The sequence below is a fragment of the Cherax quadricarinatus genome, chromosome 40, assembly GCF_038502225.1.
Source record: "Cherax quadricarinatus isolate ZL_2023a chromosome 40, ASM3850222v1, whole genome shotgun sequence".
Taxonomy (NCBI): Eukaryota; Metazoa; Arthropoda; class Malacostraca; order Decapoda; family Parastacidae; genus Cherax; species Cherax quadricarinatus.
In genome coordinates, this window is record NC_091331.1 from 22,523,377 (window position 1) to 22,550,711 (window position 27,335).

At 39.0% G+C, this 27,335-nt stretch overlaps 1 protein-coding gene across 2 annotated transcripts in view; it reads right to left on the minus strand.

The window, feature by feature from the left end:
* The window catches only part of LOC128687327 (uncharacterized), a 260,210-nt gene that overhangs the window by 196,860 nt on the left and 36,015 nt on the right, over positions 1-27,335 (minus strand). Inside the window, exon 2 of one of the 2 annotated variants that reach the window (XM_053774724.2) lies at positions 4,341-4,420. The exons of the other annotated variant lie outside the window; for it this stretch is intronic. The gene's annotated coding sequence lies outside the window, so the exon portion shown is untranslated. The remainder of the gene's footprint in view (positions 1-4,340; positions 4,421-27,335) is intronic. 2 annotated transcript variants of the gene reach the window in all.

Below are 27,335 nucleotides of genomic sequence, written 5' to 3' on the forward strand. Positions count from 1 at the left end.
AGTCACACATGTGCTAGTAATACTGTTTTCATCTCACCAGTCGCAATAAAATAGTATTTATTTGAAGTATTATATTTTATATTGCTACTACTAATAATAAGTAAAACTTAATGCTAAGGCAAGAAATCTGAAGAATTGATACATTACATATTATTTATAATAAGGTTCAAATTAACGTTTAACAGAATGCTACTATGTGTGGACACAGTCGCCTTGGTGCACCCACAGCCCATCCCGTCAGCGACTGATGAAAAAAATAGGATTATGAAAGTCGCAATAGGTCTTTGTAAGACCTCACTGGGCAAAGTTACATCATTAAGATATTATATAAGTTTTATATATGACAGCCTCACCTTATAGTTAATCATCTATTCAATGAAGTATGTATACACAAACTTTAAAAAATATTACTATTACTACTACTACAGACGGTGTTACGTACCATGTTATAATCTCATAAAATAATAAGATTCATCTAGCTAGTACAAAGTGTGACTTTCTATTTCCTGGTTTGCTTGGTCGCGTCCTTAAGTTGTTGATTCTTTGAATACACTAATATAATGTACTACTGTGACTCCTGTCTATTTCCACACATTACATTTCATTTATTACTCCTTTTCTTTGACAGGCAGGATAAAGGAAGTCATTATTTTTCACCGATGTTCCCACACGACAAAAATAATTTCATTATGGAATATCTGTTTATTCAGTAAATATAATGACAATGGCATGTGATTAGGATTGTTATTTTACATTAATTAAATGCCTGGAATCTTACGTTTCTTAAGTAGACAGTAGAAGCGTGCAGAGTTACCCGTATATCCTGGCTTCCTTTCGTTTACGTATCTTTTCTCTCGAACTACGCCAGTAAGTATTGCCAGCTATGTAAGATAACGTTGTCCGTTCATCGTGGTTTACGACAGGAGTAGTAAGGTCCGGGTGAAGTCAGTTTCCCGCTGCTTGAATAATCGGCTTGTTTCTCATCTGTCTCTTAACACTCCGGCTGCCGTCCATTGAAAGTTAATACTCCGGCTGCCGTCCACTGAAAGTTATTACTTTAGGCTGGATTTCCTCAACTCTTTATAGTTGGTAAAGCTGAAATGTAAGTCACTGCCTTGGTGCTGATTGCAACTCTTGATAATTTATTATTATTATTATTATTATTATTATTATTATTATTATTATTATTATTATTTATTTTATTGTTATTATTATTATTTTATTATTATTATTATTATTATTATTATTATTATTATTATTATTATTATTATTATTATTATTATTATTGTTGTTGAAGCGCTAAATACACTTCGGGTCATTCACCGCAAGGCATTTGGAAGACTCGATGCTCTGTTCACTAACAGATACACTGCAGTTTAGCAGGTGGAGCGGTTTTTTCACCTCCAGGAAGGTGGTCTAGAGGCTGGTGGAAAATTTCACCACAAATAATAAAGATGATGATGATGATAATAATAATAATAATAATATTAATAATAATAATATTAATAATAATAATAATAATAATAATAATAATAATAATAATAATAATAATAATAAATATTAAATAAATAGTAATAATAATTCCGAGCATGTTATCTGCCTGCTTATTCTGCTACGTTCATGTGCTACGATTAGAGACGCGCCTTAAGCCGCCGGCTTATCACCCATGAATTATTGAGATGTTCGCGAAGTGTGACTTCAGGGAGACTCCCTTCATTGTATACCTGTCCTTAGCTTATCTAGGTGCCCCAAGCCAAATATCTGACAACGGCTGACTAATACCTAGGTACCTATTTACTGCTGAGTGAAGAGGGACAGCAGGTGCAAGGAGATCTTTTTCCATATATTTTTGCTGGTCCGCCTATCGAACCAGGAATCTCCCGGTTGTGATCCAACTGGTTTGCGTATAATCGCTCTTGCTGCAAAGTACTTTTATATAATGTCTTCAGACACTTAAGACTGTTTCTTGGGATAATATCTGAATATCAGCTATTTTTGTCGAAATTGATTGAAGTCGCTATCACGTTTAATTCCGCTAAACATATTAAAGCAAATAACAAATGACTAGTTTTCATAATATGTCCTAATCTTCGTCTGGACATTTATCTCTAACCACTGATACTCCTGGACCACTTAATGCTGCTTTTGTAGATGAAAAGGAAAGTCGTATGTATTACATGAGATTCAGGGTTTGAAAACTGAGAATCACTTTGGAACTGAATTCGATACTAGTTATATCAGTTAGGTGATATTCCTGGTCACGAGTTTGGTTTCAGAATTACTTCCCGAGTTTCGGAATGTTTCATTCACTCCATTGTAAATTTCGTTTTACATTACCGAGAGTGAAAGAGACTATAAACTGCGTAACTATGTGTCTAGATAACGAGGTGTTGAGTTACCAGAGAGCTTGTGGCCCAAATTGGTGGTCTACCGTATCCCGATAACAATATAGCGGCTTCCGGTTCTAAAGTTTATTATGCGATTTGTATCGTGGTGACTTACATTTTACTGGACATAAGTTTCTTAAGGCAATATTCTCTGATTTTGGAAACAATTCATTCATCTTATTTCATCGTAATTCAGTTTATTCTGTCTTCACAGTTCGTAAAGGCAATGAGAGGTGTTGATGATTTACTGCAACAGCTGTTGGATCAGAGTAAATATCCGTATTATATCGTTGCTCTTGGCATCGAACATTAAAGAGGTATACAGTCAATTTTCTGCAACTCCTGACTCTATAAGTCACTATAAACACTAATATTCCAAAGGGTTTTGACAAGACATTAACTCTATTGAACATTGTCTGGATGCTCATGCTGAAGACCACACTCTGCTCTTGACTATTGCAACACACTCGATCGTTGACTTGATGGAGAAGCTCCAGGTGGCTATCGCAGATATCGCAGGCAGTAAAGGGAACATGTACCAGACGTCAATCAAATGATAATAGCCAATATTGCATCGAAGGGTTTTTTAAAGAATGTTATTGGCCAGACGGCAGCAATACTCAGAGTTCACCAGGAATATAGCAAAATACGTACTTAGCTTCTAAAAAAAATCTTTCGGTTTATTCAGAAATCGTAATTATTCGTGCGTGAACAAGAGGCTGAGACAGTTTTGTTGGCACATATATGATATATATATGATATATATATGATATATATATATATATATATATATATATATATATATATATATATATATATATATATATATATATATATATATATATATATATATATGTCGTGCCGAATAGGCAAAACTTGCGATCTTGGCTTAAATAGCAACGCTCATCTTGCCATATAGGACAAGCGAAAATTTGTGTACGTAATAATTTGACTTACGTTCTATTAAGTGGTTTGAGTATATCTTCTACTCTGAGCCTATTTTTATTTCTTCCATTCTTCAGTGACGTAGTAACTGAAACTTGTCCTCATTAAACATCATATCGTTGTTAGTAGCCCACCGGAAGACCTGGTTTATATCAACTTGGAGACTTGCTGTGTCTTCTGTGGATGCTACTTTCTTACAGATTTTTGTATCGTCTGTGAAGGAAGATTCAGTGCTATGATTTGCTTCCCTGTTTGTGTCAGTTATGAGAATGAGAAAGAGAAGCGAGGCAAGTAACGTGCAGTGAGGGACAGAACTTTTCACTGTAGCAGCCACTGATTTCTTTCTTTAGGTTCTGATTGTTAGGAAGCTAAATATCCATCTGCCCTCCTTCCCAGTTATTCATGTTGCGCTCATTTTTTTGCACAATTACCCATGGTCGCACCTACGAAAGACTTTTGCAAAGTGAGCATAAATATTACATCTACATTTTGCTTGTCTTCCAGTACATCCAAGACCATGTAGAGCAACAAAAACTCTCCCCTTTAATTTCGTAGCGCCGTCTTTTACAATAGTATTGAAACACTCTTGAATTCGCCATATCGGTTTCATTACACCGAGCTTAACGTGGAGATGTGGCTGGAAAATCATCGCTGGATCAACTAATGGAACACACCGGTCACTTTTCGTTCCTGGCTCGTAGTAAATTTTCTTTAGATTTATTGTGATGGTTCGCTGCTGTGATTTCCTTTTGAATGAGCTACATGCGTAACATGAATTGTTTGGGGGATTTTTTACAAGTTCCAGACTTGCTAATGATTGCTTTTATTTTACCAGAAATGATCACAGCAAATGTTCTCAAACAAACAAGAAAAAACATACGACTGACTCCTACCTAACACTAAAGCTAATAAAGATCATCAACCTAATGAATCACAACACTCAAACACGATATTCACAAATAGGCAAGGAAATAAATTGGCAGCCTGGTGAGTAAAAACAGGACTTACATCTCTCGACGACAGTCAGACGCACACAGTCGTCCTTCGTCCAGTCTCGACTCATTTACTAGATTCACGAGACCTTCATCCTGATCAAAAAAAAAAAAAAAATATCTCAGAAATGTGCGTGCTTTTGGAAGAATTCGTGAAATAAACAAGTTTGAGTACTTACCCCACAATATTAAATGATGAATTTCGCTATAAATTATTCGAATGATTTTGGTTTCTATGTATTTTCCATAAGTAATCAGTGTTTCACGGTCATTATAGATCGAACAACACAATTAAATATCACCTTATTAAAGGTTACTGATTTTGCTTATAAAAGGTCCAAAAACTCTGATTGTTCTTATCCTGATAGCTATGGTTTAGAAAAACACGTAAGCAAACACTAGGACATATTTATTAGAAAACGTTTCTGTCCTGAGACCTTGATCACTTGTCGGTATTTATTACCAAGGTTTATACCATCTTGATAACTATACGTTTTAGAGGAAAACTCGAAGACAGTTTTGGAATCAGTGCCAAAAGATCTACATAGCACAACAATTTATCTCTGGAATTTCGTTGTTTACCAGTGAATTACCAGCATCTGAAAGAGAGTACTTAGATCATTTTTACGTTATTTCATACCTCTGAGAGTTTAAACCCTTAAAACACGTGTAACTGTTATTTGAATATATTAAAATGCTTGAATTCCATTACCTGCACTAAGATAGGGAACAACAGCATATCAACTCCATCTACAGGTGAAACAACTTTTCACGTCATCTTACCTAATTACACTGAAAGAATCTAAATAAAGAATTATCTTCCACATCTATAAATTAAGTGCCCCCGAACACATACACGGTCTGCAATGAGTACAGTGAATCAAATGGTGTCCGATGGTACTACAATCCACTATACCATCTACTAAACTATTCAGTCTGAACTGTACATCAAGCTTGTAAAGGCTATAGACACATGTATATTAATTATCTCCGATCCCTACTCCTCATGACTTTCTGTAAATATCCAGAAACAGATATACACGAATTACTGACAGGAAAGAGCTGCAAAGGTATTTGAAAAGTAGAAGAGTGCAGATTGAAACTAGCGGATCATAATGAACTGTGTCGTACTGTACAGAGCTTCATTACAGGGTGTGTACAAAGACAGGCTTAGGCACACTAGAGCAAGACAACTTATATTGAAGAATGGGACACTTGTGCAAAATTTGGGAATCTTTATGGAAGAAATGTTTCGAAAGCCGTAGTGGCCTCTCCAGTACAATACAGAGAATAACAGTGAAAGATGATGAGGAGTTAGGGTTATCAGTCCCTCAGCCTGGAGTCGATGTGTTCAGTTCATTAGTCGTAAGAAATGCACAGCATATGTACAAAGAAATTGTTTATATATATGGACTGAACACATCGACTCCAGGCTAAGGGAGTCGGTATATATATATATATATATATATATATATATATATATATATATATATATATATATATATATATATATATATATATATATATTTATATATATATATATATATTTATATATATATATATATATATATATATATATATATATATATATATATATATATATATATATATATATATAATACGATAAACCTACTGTTATCCCAGAGTTGAAAGGCAATTCAAGTCAAATGAAGCAATCGACATATTTCAAAATTTGCAAAATTAGGAACCTTTGCCAATTTAATTGTTTACACAGATGTGGGTGACACTTGAGTGCATGTTGAAAGCCCAAAGTTACGCAGAGCACTGGCGTGCAATTTGACGCTACACGGGAACGTAATACAGTGTCTCTTATTGCGTTCAAATTTAGATAATGGCCATAGCTTGTGTATTATTCCTTGCTATATAAGTGTGTTACTATATGAGTCGCCCAAGTCCTGCCCTCCAGGGTAATCCCAGTAACAGTCTAATATTTTCTTTCCTAGGTCTCACAGCCATCTTCCTCGCCCAGTAAAGACACTCCATAATGAAAATCCTTTTAAGAAGGATATCATATTTCCCCCGTGGCCTTATTACCGTCAGCAGCGGCAGTATTGTGCTGCTCGAGACGGTCGTGATTGGGTTTGAGGGTTCGACAGGAAATGACGTTCCATATCCTACCTATCAATGGAAAAAAGCTGCCAATGCTGCAACATTCTTATTGCAGCAACAAATATTATATTTCAAAAGAAAGAAAACTGCTTTCCTATCTCAGGTTTCAATCAAAAATATGTTATCGCTTCTAGATAATTTTTGGATAATATATTGAAATAATTTTTCTTTTGTATTTGATGAAGAATTAAAGCCATGAGTGTTATTCAGTGCAAGGAGTGATGGAGGCTTCATCCGTTTATTAGATAATTCAATTTTCATCGGAAATTAGTTACTTTAATACTGATAATGAATTCTTAGTTTTTAATTATCAAAAAATCTCCCAACTAATCGGCGTGTTTATGAGTTACGGGGACAAAAATATGTAAACCTAACATACATACGTAGCTCATTTGAGGTCATCTGGTAGTATAAGAAAGAAAAATTGTAGATCTGGTGAAACAGAATGTAAAATGCGTTGGGGAAAGAGATGTACGAGAACACAGTGGCTTCCTTTGAGACAAAACATACAAGTACTTGAGTACTGATAAAGATCAATATTCCTAGGATGGCGCCGTGTGTTGCCATGGTTACTGAGGAGAGGCGAGATATGTACATAGGCGTAGAGCAGCAACCTATCCTCTTAATACAGCGTTAATTATGCGTTATTTTAGGTTTTGAATTGCTCCTTGATATAAAGTTGATACGTTGGTCAAAGAAAATACCCCGAGGGAAATGTAAAGTATAATATGTGGAGTATAATATGTAAAGTATAATATGTAGAGTGAATTAAATGATATAACTGAATGTTTTAAGAATGCAGTTAGAAACCGGAATAGATCTATCACTCGCTATGATAACATGAACGGAGATAATAACATTTATGAAGCAATTTGCAATGTGAACACACTGACTGATGTTGCGGTCAGGTTTGCACTTGGTTACGAGTACCTCTTACAGTGTGGCAGACTCAGTGATGATCAGACTAAATGCCAAGCATGTGGTCAGGCTTGTGCTCACTTTCTTGAACACTAATGTGCTTAATTGTCCACTTATTGAAGAATATGGAGATAGTATAATCCCCTATATGATATGTCAAGTTAGCTTATAAATGATAATAAGATACAAGTTATATTAAGCAAACATCCTAAATTGATTGCAACAGATAAAGTCAATTGCAGACATAAATCCATATGTACTCCTGTTAACCCTTTATGGACGCCATTTGTGCGTCCATATCCTCTTGCAATATCGTCCACAGGATGGATACAGGGTGTACAATAAACTAGCCGCATCCACCATAAAATCTAAATTAAATGCTTGTTAGGCCATAACATCGATAACAAGAATGAAGAAGTGAAAGATTGTTGGTCGATGTCATATCTATTTTTAAATTAATGTAATGACTGAGTCTCCATATCCTCTCTTCCTTTCCTTGGCATTCCAGTTGCTCACCCATATGAGAATGAAACAATATTTTCCTATGTATTTCTGACTTACTGTATGATTGTGTTATCATTGAGTGGTATTTCCTGATATCAATGCGACTCATCTATATCTCCAGCATCCACGTGCTTTCCCTTCTTTCTGTTCCTCTCATGTCATACATTCTCCTTATCTACACAGTCTGCGTCTCTGAGTATCTTGTACGTCGTTGTCATAAGTTTTATTACACAGAGATGCTACTGTAAACTTATTCAAACATGTATAATTTTGTAAATACTCTGTATTAACTTACACTGTACAGATCATTTAGTCAAATTTAATAAAAGAAAATAAAAAATAATCAACGAGCACATTCAAACGCAAACTCAACAAGTATAAGGTATACATGACTCTAGGACACTCTGCTGTGCGACACTAAGGCACAAATGCATAAATAAGGAGGAACCATTAAAGTGAGAGCCAGAAACACTCTGATTACCTTGAAGGTTACAATGAGTCACTTGCCCCAGCTGCTGTTAAGTCTTCCAGCTGACACAAATCCAGGCTTCCTGCACCTGGACTACTGGCCTTTGAATATTAACATTATTCGTCTTCGTATGTTTCTTATTTCTTGTTTTTTTTTTATTTAAAATTATATTAATTTAAGATTAAAATATGTCATCTTAACCTTTGTTATTTCAGTGGCACGAGGCTCAGGTGCTTAAGTTTAACTCCTCATAACTTATTTCTCTTAGCTCCGCGATTAGTCTCAGTGCAGATCTCTGACTTTCTTGAGTTTATTTACATGTCTGAGATGTAAGCTTCACCGTGGTATTGCTTATAAAGTAAATGGCCTGAAATATACCATGTATGGTTTCCTGAGTGACTCTTTTCTAGGTCCTCAAAGATGGGGTTTGTCTTTCGGAAGAGACAGTTAGTATGAGATTCACCTGGCTGGAATAATTCACCAAAAACTCGCACTTAGGAGAGGAACTTTATTTGCAATAGTAATAGTAGTGGCAATACATGAGAGCAAAAGATCAGAGGAGCACTGCAGGAGCACTGTTGGCAAGACTAGCGACACAGTAACGAGAGTGAGTTACATTTCAAGGTAGTGGAGATTGCAGTGTCTCAACCTGTCCCCGAGGGGACAGGGATGAACTTCAATAGGCCAGCTGGCCCGAGCTAGGAAAGAAAAGGAAGCAAGAAAGAGGAAAGTCAGAAGACAGGAAAAGTAAAGAAGAGGCTGAAGGAAGGTCAAGAGGAAAGGCAAGGCTGAAGGCAGGTAAAGAGGAAAGGAGAGAAGAAGGCAAAGATCAGGTCAAGGCACGACTGTTTTGAAGATTAAGATATTTGACAAAGTACTGAGAAAGCATGCATCTGCAGAAGCACACTTAAAAAGTAATAAGAACACTGGTTATAATCGTAACCAATTTTTAAAGGGATAGACTGGTAAGCTAGCTAAAAGTCTCGGTCAGATGACCAAAAGCTCCAGTTGCTGGTCATCACATGACTAAGACCCGCGTCAGGAAACACATGTCTTGTTTCCTGACTAGCCTTAACTAACCTAACCTAACTTAAAGAGTTTAAAATATGTGTTCGCCTTGCCAACACCAACAGTGCTCTTGTATATCATATCAGGGATTACAGCCATACTACTAAATGGTGCTCTTTTAAAAACTAGCTAGTTTTCCTCAAGAATTCAAAGACGCCGTCTTGTCGAATCTGCCCTTATATACAATTTTCATAACATAAATCTCTTTCCTTCTCTTCAGATACTTTTTAATCCTTTATTTTGCCTTTCTAGTTATTCTTTCCCGATCTTCTAATTTGTGAATTAATATTTACGGGATACAGTTTAGAATGATTTTTTGTACTCCAAAAATATGCAGCTCACCCACCTTTCTCTTCCTTCATCTGTTACTGTCATGAAACTCCAGAGAGTTGGTTTGTATGTGAGTAACAGGAAGCGGGCAATATGTCCTCCAAATGCAAAGGTAGAATTCTCACAATTTAAAGCAAATTTCTCGACATACGTTACTTAGGTTAGGCTTAGTTAGGTCAGGCTTGATTTGGCTAGGTTAGATTGTTGTTTATAAGGAGAGTTTTCGGAATTATAACTTACTATAAGGCTAATAAATGCGATATTGTACGATGGCGATAGAAACTTTTGATGTCCGAAATGAATGTTAAGACATACCAAGCCCATATTAATAAATACACAATGAAGTAATCAACTTTTCATTTCAGTATCAGTATGACCATTTGACTTTCTTAAACAAAGTACTGTATACAGGCGTTGATTAGGGAAATGGTATGAATGAAAGAGACAGGAAAGGAGTGTGAGTCTTACTGCCTAGCGACAGTAAGACTCTGTATTTCTATGTCAGCGCTGGCAGCGGAGTGGATTCCAGAGCTACACCCTCCACCTAGGAAGAGCCGATCTCTGACGTCTTAACCTACTCGGTCACAGATCCTACATAACTGTGGGCATCAACCACAGGCTAGCCGTTTATTCAAAGTTTATTCTTTATATGGATTACAATGCTGAGTTTACAGAATTTGGTTTTTGTGTGGTTTACATGTAGTAAAATAAAGATTACAGAGTGTAATCATTCCCATAAGCTGGAGTTGCAGTAACCTTACGAGTGTGCTGTTTGCTATTTCAACTTCTCCACTCATAGTTATGTGTAGCTCCGTAGCCGAGTTGGTTAAGACATCAAAGCTTGACTCACTGTCTAGATGGAGCGTGAAGGACCAGGTTCGAATTGGCTGTTGGCCTTAAGACAAATGACTGTATATAATTTATCTCGTTTCTCTGCTTTATAATATTCAGCCTTAAGCGAAATGTAATCCCAATGAAAGTGTGTTCTGTATATTGCCTTTATACTCGTTCCTGTCAGTGTTACTCATTTACAGATAATAAAATATCTGAAATTAATATCCCTGTATTTAAATACCTTGTTACAACCAGCAAGAGTATCATTATTGTTGGCTTCAACAAGAATGATACTCTGTTAGTTACCAGTTAACCAGTGCATGACATGAAGCTTCATGGCTTTTCTTAGACGGAATAAGTCTTGTTTTTTTAATCTTACTCATCCACGTATGATAATTTGGCATGTTTGTCCTAATTTGTGCAGGAAAACAAGAGCAAATATCATGCCTGCAATTAAGTTCTTATAATTAAATGCTGATATAAAAAAATCAATAGTCGGGATTATCACAGATTAAGGACGGGAAATGTAGGTCAGCATGCATCTCTTGACAGAAAAGAAGTCTATAATTAAGACTTTGGGGACCATGAGCTGACGTGAAACATTATTACTGCTGAATTCCACCTTTGCGTTTTTCTTGACAGTTCCCCCCCCCTTCTCAAAATTTATGGCTGGAAAATCGTTTGTCTCACGATTTTCCCCACTGACTGACGTTTCAGGTATTAAGTAATGTTTGAAATTCACTTCTCTATCAATTTTTCAAGCGTATCTCTAAATTTGCAGTTCAAGGCGGGTGACTAGATGCTGAAGAGCTTTTGATCCAAGGGATTTAAGCTTCCTTCCTATTTCTCAGGTCAAGCCTACTTACCACCCGTTTGCAAGGCGCTGTGTGGCCCGTACTGGGCGAGCATTTCACCGTGAATATAACAGAGGTAATTAAATTACAGTCTGTCAAGACTTGCGCCTCAGGCAAGATTAATTGTTGTTGGTTGCGCCTCAACCATATTAATAGTCGCTGGTTGTGTCACAACCATATTTATAGATGTTGGTCACAATATAACCATATTAGTAGTTGCGGGTCGCTCACAACCATATTAATAGTTGTTGGTCGCTTCACAACCATATTAATAGTTACTTGTCGAGCCACAACCATATTTGTTTTCTCAAAAGTTTTGAACACCAGTATAAAATTAATTTCGTCTTGACAGTATCCAATTTGAGAGGAGGAACGATGCACCTTTCTCGTTCATCACTGTTGTAACGATATTACATTATTAACGCAAATTATGAAAGGGCTGGAGAGAGAGAGAGAGAGAGAGAGAGAGAGAGAGAGAGAGGCGGGGAGAGAGAGAGAGAGAGAGGCGGGGAGAGAGAGAGAGAGAGGCGGGGAGAGAGAGAGAGAGAGAGGCGGGGAGAGAGAGAGAGAGAGAGATGCTGGATGGGAATAATCACGAGAGTTAGCAATAAAAATGAGCTGAGCTGAGTGAAAAGAAAAATATTAACAATTTCCATCCAGTTACCATTATGACTGTGAAGGCCTCAGGTAGACCTTGAACAAGAACAAAATTATAATGCTTGGAAAAGGAAATGAAGAATAGAGATGGGTTGCGATATGGGGAAAAAAAAAACTCACTAAGCAGTTAAGGAAAGACTTAGAAATAACTGTTCCCTCATGCAAATGTAAACAGGATAATAGCAGAACAGGTTCAGCTTACAAGATTTACAGTAGGATTTCAGGAACCTTAACAAAGACTTAGAAATAACGCTTTAATCTCTTCTATGTACGGGTTATTTGTGTGTTGTTCCGGCCAGAGTATTGTGCCTTTTTTTAGTTATTTAAGTATTCAGGGTCTGTATAGAACCCTCACACAGTAAAACATAAAATTAAGTTGGTGTATTTAGATCTACGTATGTGCGATCCGAGAAAGGAATCCCTGTACTGCCGAACCCCAGCCCCCTCTACCTTAATGCACATGACTGGAATTGTATAATGTACAGTTCAAATTTTTAATGCGGTTTGAAGAGTTTATGTGAATCCTCTGAGGTATTCGTAAGTTGTCGCAGGAAAACCAATATCCTAATTTCTTCAATAAAAATGGGGAGAAACATTCTAATCTTTCACGAAAAAAAAACCACTAGGTTTGAAAATCTGATGCCAGTCTTTAAAGTTAAGCATTCTCTAGTTATCTAACAGAGATCAATATAATAAAACACACAAGTACTTATTGAAAGTTTTGAAACTGAACCAATGAAATTTTGCAGATTATCAAACAAAATCCCTAATTTCCACTTTCCCAATTTGTTCATGACATGAAAAACGGAAGTCTACATAAACCAAAATAAATCCAAACTTTTCTTTAAGTATGACCCCACCAATTCATTCTACGGTAATTTAACGGAAAATATTTTATGAAACAAAATCGGCAAACTAATTGATACACAATCTTGAACTCAAGGCGAAGCTTTCTTTGAGAAAACACATCGGCATTGAAAATTTGAAGCCGATCAGAAAATGCATTTTGCAGTTATTTCACAGAATCAACTTTATTAACGACGTTAGTAAATTTAATAAATATACACCTACACAGCCTAAAGCCCCAAAAACCTGAATCCCTTTCACAAAATGCGCCAGCCATCGAAGCTTGATGTCTTTCTGATGAGGAAAACACCAGTTATTGAAAAAAAAAAAAAAAAGAAAACAATGCTGACCATTCCAACTTTCTTCTAAGTATTAGGTATTCTGAAGTTACAAACATTCGGTGTTGGTTTTTATTAAAGAAAGCTTGGTATGCAATTTTCGTTGTGCTAAATTGTGATTTGCCAATTTTAATCAATAAATCGGTTACTTTGTAATAACTAGAGAATAACACTTCCCGTCGGTGTCAAACACTAAGCTCTGATGTATCTATTGTAGTTATTGGATAACAAGAATACTATGTCAGTATGACGGCCATGGCATTATATCGCACCAAAATGTAATTAAAGGCCAACTACACTCGTGAAATTTAGAAGATACTGTAAAAGCTTTCTTTTCTTGTTTATGTTATAATAAAACAATCTCTTTAATTGCTCAACAAAACAAATTTTATTACATTTTTTACTCTCCAATGATACATTTTTTTTTTTTTTTTTTTTTTTTTTTTTTTTTTTTTTTTTTTTTTTTTTTTTAAATTAAAAAAATTGTCTCCAGTACCATCCAAATTCAATATAAAAATGTTTCCTATTAAATAGATACACCAGCCCATAATTTTTAAAGAGGTGGACTGGTAAGCCAGTGGAAGGCCTCGGTCAGATGACCAAAACCTCCAGTTGCGGGTTTTCATATGATTAAGACCCACGTCCTGTTTCCTGATAAACATTACCAACAATAGATACATCAGAGCTTAGTGTTTGACACCGACGGGTAGTGTTATTCTCTAGTTATTACAAAGTAACCGATTTATTGATTAAAATTGGCAAATCACAATTTAGCACAACGCAGATTGTATACCAAGCTTTCTTTAATAAAAACCAACACCGAAAGTTTGAAGCCTATCCGGAAAGGCTTTCTCCAGTAACTACTGTAAATCCAAAGATTCGATTTTTTATGAATAATCACAGTAAAATTTCAAGGTTGCAATTACACAAACTAATTTTATTGGGCATCAGCCTTGTTATTGAATACAACAGTGATAATATGAAGCCGATCAGAAGAGGCATTGTTTGTTTATTGATCGGATATCAGTTATAACTTATTTAATAAAATTGGCAAATTGAGACCAAAAGAGCCCAGTAGCAACACGAACTTTCCATTCAACAAAACACACCAGAGCTAAAAGTGTGATGCTGATTAGAAGAAGCATTCTCCAGTAATAGCAAGATTACCTAGATTCCATGCCTTTTTATATACGTATTGTAGTATACTAACAAATTTACAGCTATATAAACCTGTAGTAACCTGTGTGTTAAAGACGTCAACTTTAAAATACTGACGCCGTTCAGAAGAGATGTATTTGATTATATTTAACTTGTTTTAACGAGGGGGGGAGGGAATCACACTATTTTACACTTAAAATTGGAAAAATGGTACCAACCATTAACAATCGCAACATTCTTCCAGTTAAGATACATTTTCTAAATATTTGAAGCGGATTAGAATAGACGTTAACTTGTCTCACTGAATAAAAATTATGATCGGTTTTGATCATAGGTCTCCTGCACCTGCCAGTAGTTTCATAAACTCTTCCCTAGGTACAGTAAACCAGAGTTGAAAAATTTAAGCCGACCGGATGAAGCGTTTTCAAGTTACAAATGAAAGTTAGGATGAAGGCTGAAGGCAGAAAAATAATTCAACCTTTTATAGATACTCCTGCAAGAATAACTAAAAAATAATCGAAAATCGATACGAGTGCATCCAGACTGATGCCAAACTCAGGCAAATGAGCTGGTTAAAAAGGAAATGGGAGAGCATTGTTATCCATCACTGGAAAAAGGAACACAATGCTCACGACATACAAAATACTCACGACATACATTTTTTCAACATTTTCGTAATTAAAAAGCGGAATGTTCTGAAGAATGACACAGAGGCAACATGGCTATTTCACGTGAGTAGTACGAAAGGAGCAGAACCATGAGCTAGAACTCTATTCTGCAAAATTAATTAGGAAATAAAAAATATGAAGTGCAAACACGGCGTTTATTAAAGAAAAAAAAATAAGAAACAAGTTTCTGTACATCTACACGGATTGAGGAAGATAACCTGTGCTTGTTATTTGATGCAAGTAAATTGAATATGACATGGAAATTGGAAAATAATAATGATTAAGTCATTGCTGATCCAACTAGTGTGAAGAAAGGGGGGAAAGGGAACCTGGAAATATGTTAATAGAAACTTGAAGATGATAATCCTGATGCCACGAAACAGTTTGTGTGAGTCGACGCGACTAGGACGATGATAGTTCATTCCCAGTGTAAATAATGTAGTTGTTACAGGGAAAATTAATTTGTGAGTGTAACTGAGACAATCCTGACCTAAAGTGTGTGATGTAAAGAACTTGATGAAGAGAACTATCAAAGGATCAGGGATAGAAAGGGGATGAAAATTTATTTTTTTTATTGAACAACAGGACTGAGCTCGGTCACGTAATAATTTGTTAGGGCAACGGCCAGGGAAGAAAAACAAACCAAATGTTTGTGAAGGGAAACTTTTTCTAGTGTCCTTTCGATATTTCTTTTAAATCAGTTTACAAGTGAGGCTTCTTGTTCTATGTTTGTTAGGTTAAGTATTCTATATTCTTTCGTGTCCTTTTTTGTGATGTTATTAGTGGTTATCACGTCTACTCTCTTCCTGTCATCAACCAACAAAAGCCCTGTGAATTTGTTTGTTTTGTGTGTATATACTCTCCAAATAAGAATATCTTGCGTAAAAGCACAATTTTTCTGAATCACTGTCTGATACTATTAAATATTTTGCTGGAAACTACGAGATTTGATATTGAGGAAGATTTAATTTACATAATATAAATTATTAATTTTTAACTACAAATTCACTTGAAAGTTAAATTATGTGGGATATTAGAAAATAAAGAGGCAAATCACTGATCAATGTTCATATGACCAAAACACTATTATTTTGAATAAGTGCACCTTTACATCTTTAAAAAAGGACATTGAACATTAAACATGTAGCTACTGTACATGATGCCAGAATCCACATGTTAGTGCAGTGGTCCAGCCACAGCCTTCCAAGTAAGCTCCGTCTGTGTTCCACATCGCTCTTTCAATGCGTAGGCCTCCTAAAGAGAAAGGTTTGGCTCTGTACTTAATCAAATCAGCTGTTGCAGCCTCCTCATGAAAAGGGCAAGAGACATGAGAAGGTCATGCGTAAATAATGTGATACATCCTTTCGAGAGGCAGGGTAAACTGAAAAAAATTATGTGCCCCTCTTTTTTTCAGATCCACCTCTTGGATGGGGTCGAATGCCTAACCCAACCTACATTTTTTTTTTTTACCCTTAACTTCAGTGAAGTGCCTTTTACATAGACTTCAATTTACCAGAGGACATCTGATGCTTCGCAAGTGAAGCTCTCAATCACTGAGTGGTTCTTTTTTATACCTTAGGGTGGTATCGTCATTCCATCCTGGCAGACTTCCATGTTGTAGTATTTGATGGATTATGATCAAGGTTGTCCAGAGCACCCACTGTGAAGAACCCAAGTCGTAGTTAAGGGAGACGCATGGCACTGCTTGTGTTGGCAAACGGCAGTTGCCAGGTGATTTTTAATCTGTAGGGTTCGGTTATAGCTAACACTGAGGCCCAGGTCAAAGAACTCTCTGAACTGGTCTGTGTATGGTCATTCAAAACAATGTAAATTGACAAATGTAGTTCATGATTAACAGAGTATCGAGTTTTGGCTCAAGTACAAGGTCTCGTCATGGTGAGGTACTTCTGGAATTACATTGAACTCTGATCCATTAGGTCAGCTCCGTACAGTATCATACTCCAAGGTAGTTTTCACGAACTCCTCTTGGCACACGAGTACAAATGAACCAATAAAGTGAAAGTCATCTGACTCTTGAGAACAATTTTTTTTTCGAACTGCCTTTGCACCCTTATATTCCATAACAAAGGGCACAGATCTCCAACATAAAATTCACGCATTGGCTATAAATAACAATAAAAATAAATATTTTGTCTGGTTTGTTCACTTGTTCCGAAAATAAGGTCCTGAGCTGTCTGGTCAGTTTATAAAACTCGATGTGCTCCATATTCAGTGTTTATTTTTCAAGGCATCCCCAAAGCGAGACCTTTAAAAGTTGACTGATATTTTCTTTTATTTTGTTTTTCTTCCAACTGTTCGATTTTATTTTGCTCATAATTCTAGAACAATTCATCCAATCAGCTTCAGTTCTTCAAACCCTTGTGTATGGTAATAAGGACATAATCTTGAGACAGTTGAAATGTTCATGTGTACTCTGAGTCATTCCCAGCATCCTAGAATGGCTCGAATACATCCAAAACCCTCAATGGTGTAGCTTCAAGCGTCCAAAAATATGTGCATAAAAGCTCGACGACGGTAGAGAGTGACCATTTAGTGTATAAAAGAGTGTGAATTTTTTATTCCCGTTAAATTACGTTAAATTAATTTCAGTTTATCTCTTCTGAACAGCTAAAATATTTAATGACTGATGCATCTTAGAGTCAGGATAATACCTGCTATGTTTCGCTTGTGTTCAGGCAAATTTGTTGCTACAATAAATTAGTAAAAACCTTGGAATTGTTGGCATCAGTGTAATAACTGGAGAATGACTCATCTGTTCGGCTTCAAATTTTCACCAATGGTGTAATTTAGTGAAAACAGGGCTCACGCTGGATTGGCTGGCATTAACCCAATATTTCTAATATTACTGAATTAACAGTGATATTCATTTATTACTCAGTAACCAATGAATGTTTCTTCCTATTGGTTTCAGAAATATTATTGACGATGAATTCTATATGAAGTTTAATCTCAGCAAGTGCAAATTTGAAACTTTACTGAAATAGTTATATATCTTGCAACCGCTGGAGGCAAATTAATTACTGTAGAATACCTTTTTTTTTTAAATCGGCTTCAAGCTTGCACCATTGGTGGGATTTATTAAGATATATCTTGTAACTCTGACTTGTCTTACTTTCAGTTTACCAGTTTTGTTAAGCAAATTGTTTTCCATGCACTAAATAAGGAATGCTTTTTCCGGTCAGTTTCCAACCCAAAATGCTGTTGTATCGTAATAAGAAGCATTTTTGTAATAGTTTTGGACTGTGTTGCTGCCCATTTTCCCATTTTATTTATAATTTTGCCCATTTCATTTATATCTTTTGCCAATTTTATCAAATTGGAAAAAAATTATAAATAGAATTTAAATCAGAAAAGGAAAATAGCAAAAAAAATTTAGCGGCTTTATGGTATTTTTAAATTTAACAAGGGGAGGCTTTTCTATATTTCGGAAAATTCTCAGTTTATTACTTAGAATCAGTTTCAAATTTCCAATGATTATGTTATGTATCTTGGGCAAGACTCACGTGACTATTTGCATGTGTGGATTACCTTTGCACAATGCTACATAAGTCATTAACAAATTTTGTTTGTATGTGATAGGTGGAGTCAGGCTTACAAACCATACCACAGGCGGGGCTAGAACCCGCGATCAGAGAGTATCAAAACTCCAGACCGTCGCGTTAGCCACTGGACCAGCTAGCCACAATAAGATTCGTCCAACTAGGTATATTTCTACACCATAGGAAGGTTAGCATAGGCACCACTGTGACCACAAATGCAATCGTGTCATTACGATTTCGTGAGTCATGGAGCCAGGCTTTTCTGTTAAGCTCCAAAATTTAAAAAAAAAAAAAAATTGAAAAATTTAAATACTGCTTGTCATGTAAAAATTTCTGAGTGTCGTATCTGATTAGCTTCAAACCTTCCTTGCTGATTACTAGATACTTGAACATCTGCGCGACTTTACGCTTAACGTTCTTGTGTATTTTACGACAGATATCTTTGATCCCTCTGAACGATCTGAATTAGATTTGGTCTGTGTATGCCCTAATTTGCCACTTTTACTGAAGAAATTTGGATATTATTTTCCGTATAATGATTCGTGAATGCCTCTTCGGATTTCCTTTACATCTTTAGCGAATTATGAACATACACTATACTCTGCATTATTTTAATCGCAGTCATTGAGACACTGGGGACTGAGGTTATGGAATACGGGAATACCTTTCTCGGATCACGCACCGTCTAAAATACATTAAGTTTAAGTGTCCAGTGATCTTTGTACATACAGAAGCACCACATGTGCTGAAGTCCGACCCGTCATTCTTGACTCACAAAATCGTAATGACACGATTGCAAACAAACCATACCACGGACGGGGATAGAACCCGCGATCAGAGAGTCTCAAAACTCCAGACCGTCGCGTTAGCCACTGGGCCAACTAGCCACAATACGATTCATCCAACTAGGTATATTTCTACACCATAGGAAGGTTAGCATAGGCCCCATTGTGACCACAAATGTTGACGGCTTTGAGGTTACTTGAGCTAGAGTTCGTCACGGCCACGCTAGCTGGAGATTCGTCTGTAAAAACTTGCATTTGTGGTCACAGTGGTGCCTATGCTAACCTTCCTATGGTGTAGAAATATACCTATTTGGATGACTCTTATTGTGGCTAGCTGGCCCAGTGGTTAACGCGACGGTCTGGAGTTTTGAGACTCTCTGATCGCGGGTTCTATCCCCGTCCGTGGTATGGTCCGTCATACTTGCAATTACAAGTACAGAGCTGCCTGCCTATTACTTCTGCTATGAAATATATGTTTACTACACAGGTAATATTGTTGACACTGACTTTTCTGCCGTTGTACATACGTAAACAGGTGCATATCTTTGTGTATGATACTCTTGCAAACTGCTAGAATTTTATGACAAAAGAGAAGGAATTCAAACACAAGTGACTGGGTCAAGAAGTTGAGGAGCAGACAGAAATAGCAGGAAATCCCCCAAAAGGAATCATCTTGTACTTTATGGGAAGGAGACAAAGAGTGATTATCCGAGAAGACGTCGCAATTGGTAAGTGTAAGAAGTGGGATTCCGTAAGAATCGATACTCTTTTTATTATATTTAAATTACATATTAGAAGTGGTAATCAGATGTTTGTAGAGGATATAAATTTAATAAAGAGAATAAAAGTATATGAGACATCAGACATCTGGCTACTTTAATTAAACCCAATGAAATACAAGGTTACCAAAAATCGTGAAGAGACAGGAAAACTGCAATTTGAGTATAACCTTTGACGGAGGTTGCACACCTTAAGAAGAAAGACGTGGGGCTGAGGAATGCCGAGTACATCACCAGAGGCACACATCATCTGAATAATCTCTGCTATGAATACTCGTTTTACAAGTCCTGGAGAAACTTCCAGGAATTTCAAAAACGATTAGTTTCAACGCTGTATACTTGTCTGACGTGTGTTTGACCTCTCATGGAATACACAGCACCAGAGAAAGTGTAGAGGTATGCAACGATACTAACCCCAGAGGCTAAAAAGAATGAACAGTAAGAAGAGGCTAAAGGAAATGAACCTGACAACAATAAAAGACAAAAGAACTAGTGAAGATATAATGACGACATATAAATACTCAGCGGATTTGACAGGGTGGACAAGAATAGACAATTCCACAGATGCTAGTTACTGATCAGTCGTAGGGATGTCAGGAAGTATTTCTTCAGCCTCAGAGAGGTCAAAAAGTGAAATAACCTGGCAGACTTTATATATAATTTTAAGAAGAGGTATGACAGGGCCTACGAAGCTGAGAGAGAGTACATCCGACAAGCGGCAAGACAAGAAACGGGATCAGAAGCTGTGACTCGTCCACTGCAGTTACAAATAGGTAAATACAACCGAGTACACACACACACACACGCACACACACATAGGTGCTGTTTCTGATATATGTGAATGACATGTCTGAAGGAATAGACTCAAAAGTGTTTCTGTTTGCAGACGATGTCAAGTTAACGAGGAGAATTCAATCAGGGGAGGACCAGGCAGGACTACAAAAGGATCTGGATAGGCTAAAGGCCTGGTCCAGTACATGACTCCTGGAGTTCAACCCTGCCAAGTGCAAAGTCATGAAGATCGGGGAAGGGCAAAGAAGACCGCAGACAGAATACAATCTAGGGAGCCAAAGAGTACAAACCTCACTCAAGGAAAAGCATCTTGGGATGAGTGTAACACCGAACACATCTGAGGCAAACATCAACCAAACAAATGCTGAGGCATACGGGCAACTAGGAATAAGGATTCGTTCAGGACTCTGTGCACCGTGTACATCAGGTCCATGTTGGAGTATGCAGCACCAGTTTGGAACCCACACCTAGCCAAGCATGTCAAGAAATTAGACATAGAGCAAAGGTTTGTAACAACATTAGTCCCGGAGTTAAGGGGGCCTGTCCTACAAGGAGAGGTTAAGGGAAATCGACTTGACTACACTGGAGGACAAGAGGAACAGGGAGGATATGATAACATATAAAATACTGAGAGGAATCGACAAGGTGGACAGAGACAGGATGATTCAGAGATGGGACACACCAACAAGGGGTCATAATTGAAAGTTGAAGACTCAGATGAGCTACAAGGATGTTAGGAAGTATTTCTTCAGTCACAGAGATGCCAGGAAGTGGAACAGTCTGGAAAGGGAGGTGGTGGAGGCAAGATCCATACATAGCTTTAAGAAGAGGTTTGAAAAAGCAGGGAGTGACCTAGCAGCGACCAGTGAAGAGGCGGGCCCAGGAGCTGTGACTCGACCCTTGCAACCACAATTAGGTGAGTAAACACCCACCCACCCACACACACACACACACACACACACACACACACACACACACACACACACACACACACACACACACACACACACACACTTTCTCTCTTTCTTTCTTCTCTTTCTCTCTCTCTCTCTCTCTCTCTCTCCATCTCTTCCCCATTTTTCCCTTCTCACTCTCCCCCTCTCCTTCCCTTCCCTTCTCTCTCTTTCCCCCTCTCACACTCTCTCTCCCCCTTTCCCTTCTCACTCTTCCCCTCTCTCTCTCCTTCTACCTTTCCCTTCTCTCTTCTCTCACAAAAAAAAATGGTGGGGACTCGCAGGAACCAAGGATCAGATGAGAATGGTTCTGGTAGGGAGGAGTGGATGGAGGAGCAGTGGAAAAGGATGGAACAAAAGTGGGAGAGAAAATTAGGAGAGCTTTCTGAAAAAATGGAGAAAGAACTCTCTGTGAAATTGGAAAAGAGGTTGGAGGAGACAAAGAATTGGGAGGCACAAGTCGAAACTGCAGTAGCCAAGATAAGGGTCCTAGAAGTTGAGATAAATAGGCTGAAGCGAGTTACAGGGGCAGTGACCAGAGAAGACACAGCATATGAAGCTGCGAGGCTGAACAGGAAGGAAGGAATTATGAATTATGCTAAGGTCATATCAGCCTGCCAAGGAGGGCCAAGGAGTGAAAGGGAAGAACAGCTGGGTGCAGATGGAGAGGGTGATAGGTCGAATGCTGAGGCACATCCATGCTATCAAGAGCCACTGGAAAAATCAAGGGAGAAACTGACCACATACAGGCAGAGGGTGAGGCAATGGGAGGGGGAAAGGGTAAAATCAGTGTTTATCCATGGGCTTCAGGAGAGAGAGGAAAGGACACACACTGAAAGGCAGCAGGAAGAAAGAAAGGAGATTGAGAAAATCATCACGGAAATAGGTGAAGAGATGGACGAGATTGTAAATTTTCAGAGAATAGGGGGGTACTCGAAGGGGAGAAACCGACCAATCAAGCTGATTCTCAGGACGGAAACAGTGCGGAACAGGATCCTCCAAGAGAAACCACGGTTGAAATACTCGGAAGAGTACAAGAAGGTGTTCCTAGACAGAGACAGAACACAATCAGAACGACAGTAGCTGAGGGAGAGGACAAAAAAGCGAAAGGAGCTAGGGAAAGAGACAAGGATGGAACCAGCAGAGGTCAGTCAGAGGAGAACAGAACAGCAAGGGCAAGCACACTCACAACTATTCTGAGAACCATACAACCTATCACACCATCCCAACACACACTACAATCCATACCCACAGCCTCCACCCAACACCGAGCTATAGAATCCCACAGTATGCTACCAGGTCTCCCACCCTCACAGGCCCCCCAAAAAACAGTGTTGGAAAGGAAGGTATGGTACACAAACGCTGATGGAATAACAAATAAGTGGGAGGAGTGGCATGAAAGAGTCAAAGAGGCATCACCGGACATCATAGCTCTCACAGAAACCAAGCTTACAGGTATGATAACAGATGCCATCTTTCCAACAGGATACCAAATCCTGAGGAAAGACAGAGGGAACAGGGGGGGTGGAGGAGTGGCATTGCTGATCAAAAATCACTGGAATTTTGATGAGCTGGAGAGAGGAGACAGCGGAGAAGAACGTGATTACATAGCGGGAACGCTTCACTCTGGAGGTCCCAAGGTGGTAATAGCAGTGATGTATAATCCACCACAGAACAGCAGGAGGCCAAGGCAAGAGTACGACGAGAGCAATAGAGCGATGGTTGACACACTGGCTACAGTGGCCAGAAGAGCTCATGCATGCAGGGCAAAGCTCCTGATCATGGGTGACTTTAACCACAAGGAGATCGATTGGGAGAACTTGGACCTGCATGGGGGCCAAGATACATGGAGGGCTAAGATGATGGAGGTGGTACTGGAAAACTTCATGTACCAACACGTAAGGGACACTACAAGAGAGAGAGGAGAGGATGAACCAGCAAGGCTGGACTTAGTATTCACCTTGAGTAGTGCAGATATCGAAGACATCACATATGAAAGACCCCTTGGGGCCAGTGACCATGTGGTTTTAAGCTTCAAATACACAGTAGAGCTACAAGTGGAGGGAGAAGCAGGAAGGCCAGGACGAATGAAACCAAACTACAAGAAAGGGGACTACACAGGAATGAAGAACTACCTGAACGGGGTTCAGTGGGACAGAGAACTGGCAGGGAAGCCAGTTAATGAGATGATGGAATATGTAGCAACAAAATGCAAGGAGGCTGAGGAGAGGTTTGTACCCAAGGGTAACAGGAATAATGAAAAAGCCAGGATGAGCCCATGGTTTAGGCAAAGGTGCAGGGAGGCAAAAACCAAGTGTGCTAGGGAATGGAAGAAATATAGAAGGCAAAGGACCCAGGAGAATAAGGAGAGCAGTTGTAGAGCCAGAAACGAATATGCACAGATAAGAAGGGAGGCCCAAAGACAATATGAAAATGACATAGCAGCGAAAGCCAAATCTGACCCGAAACTGTTGTACAGCCACATCAGAAGAAAAACAACAGTCAAGGACCAGGTAATCAGGCTAAGGAAGGAAGGAGGAGAGACAACAAGAAATGACCGTGAAGAATGTGAGGAACTCAACAAGAGATTCAAAGAAGTGTTCACAGAGGAGACAGAAGGGGCTCCAGAAAGATGGAGAGGTGGGGCACACCACCATGTGCTGGACACAGTGCACACAACCGAGGAAGAAGTGAAGAGGCTTCTGAGTGAGCTAGATACCTCAAAGGCAATGGGGCCAGATAACATCTCCCCATGGGTATTGAGAGAGGGAGCAGAGGCGCTATGTGTACCCCTAACAACAATATTCAATACATCTATCGAAACAGGGAGATTGCCTGAGGCATGGAAGATAGCAAATGTAGTCCCAATCTTTAAAAAAGGAGACAGACATGAAGCATTAAACTACAGACCAGTGTCACTGACATGTATAGTATGCAAAATCATGGAGAAGATTATCAGAAGAGTGGTGGAACACCTAGAAAGGAATGATCTCATCAACAGCAGCCAACATGGTTTCAGGGACGGGAAATCCTGTGTCACAAACCTACTGGAGCTCTATGACATGGTGACAGCAGTAAGACAAGAGAGAGAGAGGGGTGGGTGGATTGCATATTCTTGGACTGCAAGAAGGCGTTTGACACAGTTCCACACAAGAGATTAGTGCAAAAACTGGAGGACCAAGCAGGGATAACAGGGAAGGCACTACAATGGATCAGGGAATACTTGTCAGAAAGACAGCAGCGAGTCATGGTACGTGGCGAGGTGTCAGAGTGGGCACCTGTGACCAGCGGGGTCCCACAGGGGTCAGTCCTAGGACCAGTGCTGTTTCTGGTATTTGTAAACGACATGACGGAAGGAATAGACTCTGAGGTGTCCCTGTTTGCAGACGACGTGAAGTTGATGAGAAGAATTCACTCGATCGAAGACCAGGCAGAACTACAAAGGGATCTGGACAGGCTGCAGACCTGGTCCAGCAATTGGCTCCTGGAGTTCAATCCCACCAAGTGCAAAGTCATGAAGATTGGGGAAGGGCAAAGAAGACTGCAGACGGAGTACAGTCTAGGGGGCCAAAGACTACAAACCTCACTCAAGGAAAAAGATCTTGGGGTGAGTATAACACCAGGCACATCTCCTGAAGAGCACATCAACCAAATAACTGCTGCAGCATATGGGCGCCTAGCAAACCTCAGAACAGCATTCCGACATCTTAATAAGGAATCGTTCAGGACCCTGTACACCGTGTACGTTAGGCCCATATTGGAGTATGCGGCACCAGTTTGGAACCCACACTTAGCCAAGCACGTTAAGAAACTAGAGAAAGTGCTAAGGTTTGCAACAAGACTAGTCCCAGAGCTAAGAGGTATGTCCTACGAGGAGAGGTTAAGGGAAATCAACCTGACGACACTGGAGGACAGGAGAGATAGGGGGAACATGATAACGACATACAAAATACTGAGAGGAATTGACAAGGTGGACAAAGACAGGATGTTCCAGAGATTGGACACAGTAACAAGGGGACACAGTTGGAAGTTGAAGACACAGATGAATCACAGGGATATTAGGAAGTATTTCTTCAGCCACAGAGTAGTCAGTAAGTGGAATAGTTTGGGAAGCGATGTAGTGGAGGCAGGATCCATACATAGCTTTAAGCAGAGGTATGATAAAGCTCACGGTTCAGGGAGAGTGACCTAGTAGCGATCAGTGAAGAGGCGGGGCCAGGAGCTCGGACTCGACCCCCGCAACCTCAACTTGGTGAGTACACACACACACACACGCACACACACACACACACACACACACACACACACACACAGATAAGAAGGGAGGGCCAACGACAATATGAAAACGACAGCAGCGAGAGCCAAATCTGACCCGAAGCTGTTATACAGCCACATCAGGAGGAAAACAACAGTCAAGGACCAGGTAATCAGGCTAAGGAAGGAAGGAGGAGAGACAACAAGAAATGACCGTGAAGTATGTGAGGAACTCAACAAGAGATTCAAAGAAGTGTTCACAGAGGAGACAGAAGGGGCTCCAGAAACACGGAGAGGTGGGGCACACCACCAGTTGCTGGACACAGTGCACACAACCGAGGAAGAAGTGAAGAGGCTTCTGAGTGAGCTAGATACCTCAAAGGCAATGGGGCCAGATAACATCTCTGCATGTGTCCTGAGAGAGGGAGCAGAGGCGCTATGTGTACCCCTAACAACAATATTCAATACATCTATCGAAACAGGGAGATTGCCTGAGGCATGGAAGACAGCAAATGCAGTCCCAATCTTTAAAAAAGGAGACAGACATGGAGCACTAAATTACAGACCAGTGTCACTGATATGTATAGTATGCAAAGTCATGGAGAAGATTGTCAGGAGAAGAGTGGTGGAACACTTAGAAAGGAATGATCTCATCAACAGCAGCCAACATGGTTTCAGGGACGGGAAATGCTGTGTCGCAAACCTACTGGAGTTCTATGACATGGTGGCAGCAGTAAGACAAGAGAGAGAGGGGTGGGTGGATTGCATCTTCTTGGACTGCAAGAAGGCGTTTGACACAGTACCACACAAGAGATTAGTGCAAAAACTGGAGGACCAAGCAGGGATAACAGGGAAGGCACTACAATCGATCAAGGAATACTTGTCAGGAAGACAGAAGCGAGTCATGGTACGTGGCGAGGTGTCAGAGTGGGCACTTGTGACCGGCGGGGTCCCACAGGGGTCAATCCTAGGACCAGTGCTGTTTCTGGCATTTGTGAACGACATGACGGAAGGAATAAACTCCGAGGTGTCCCTGTTTGCGGACGACGTGAAGTTGATGAGAAGAATTCATTCGATCGAAGGCCAGGCAGAACTACAAAAAGATCTAGACAGG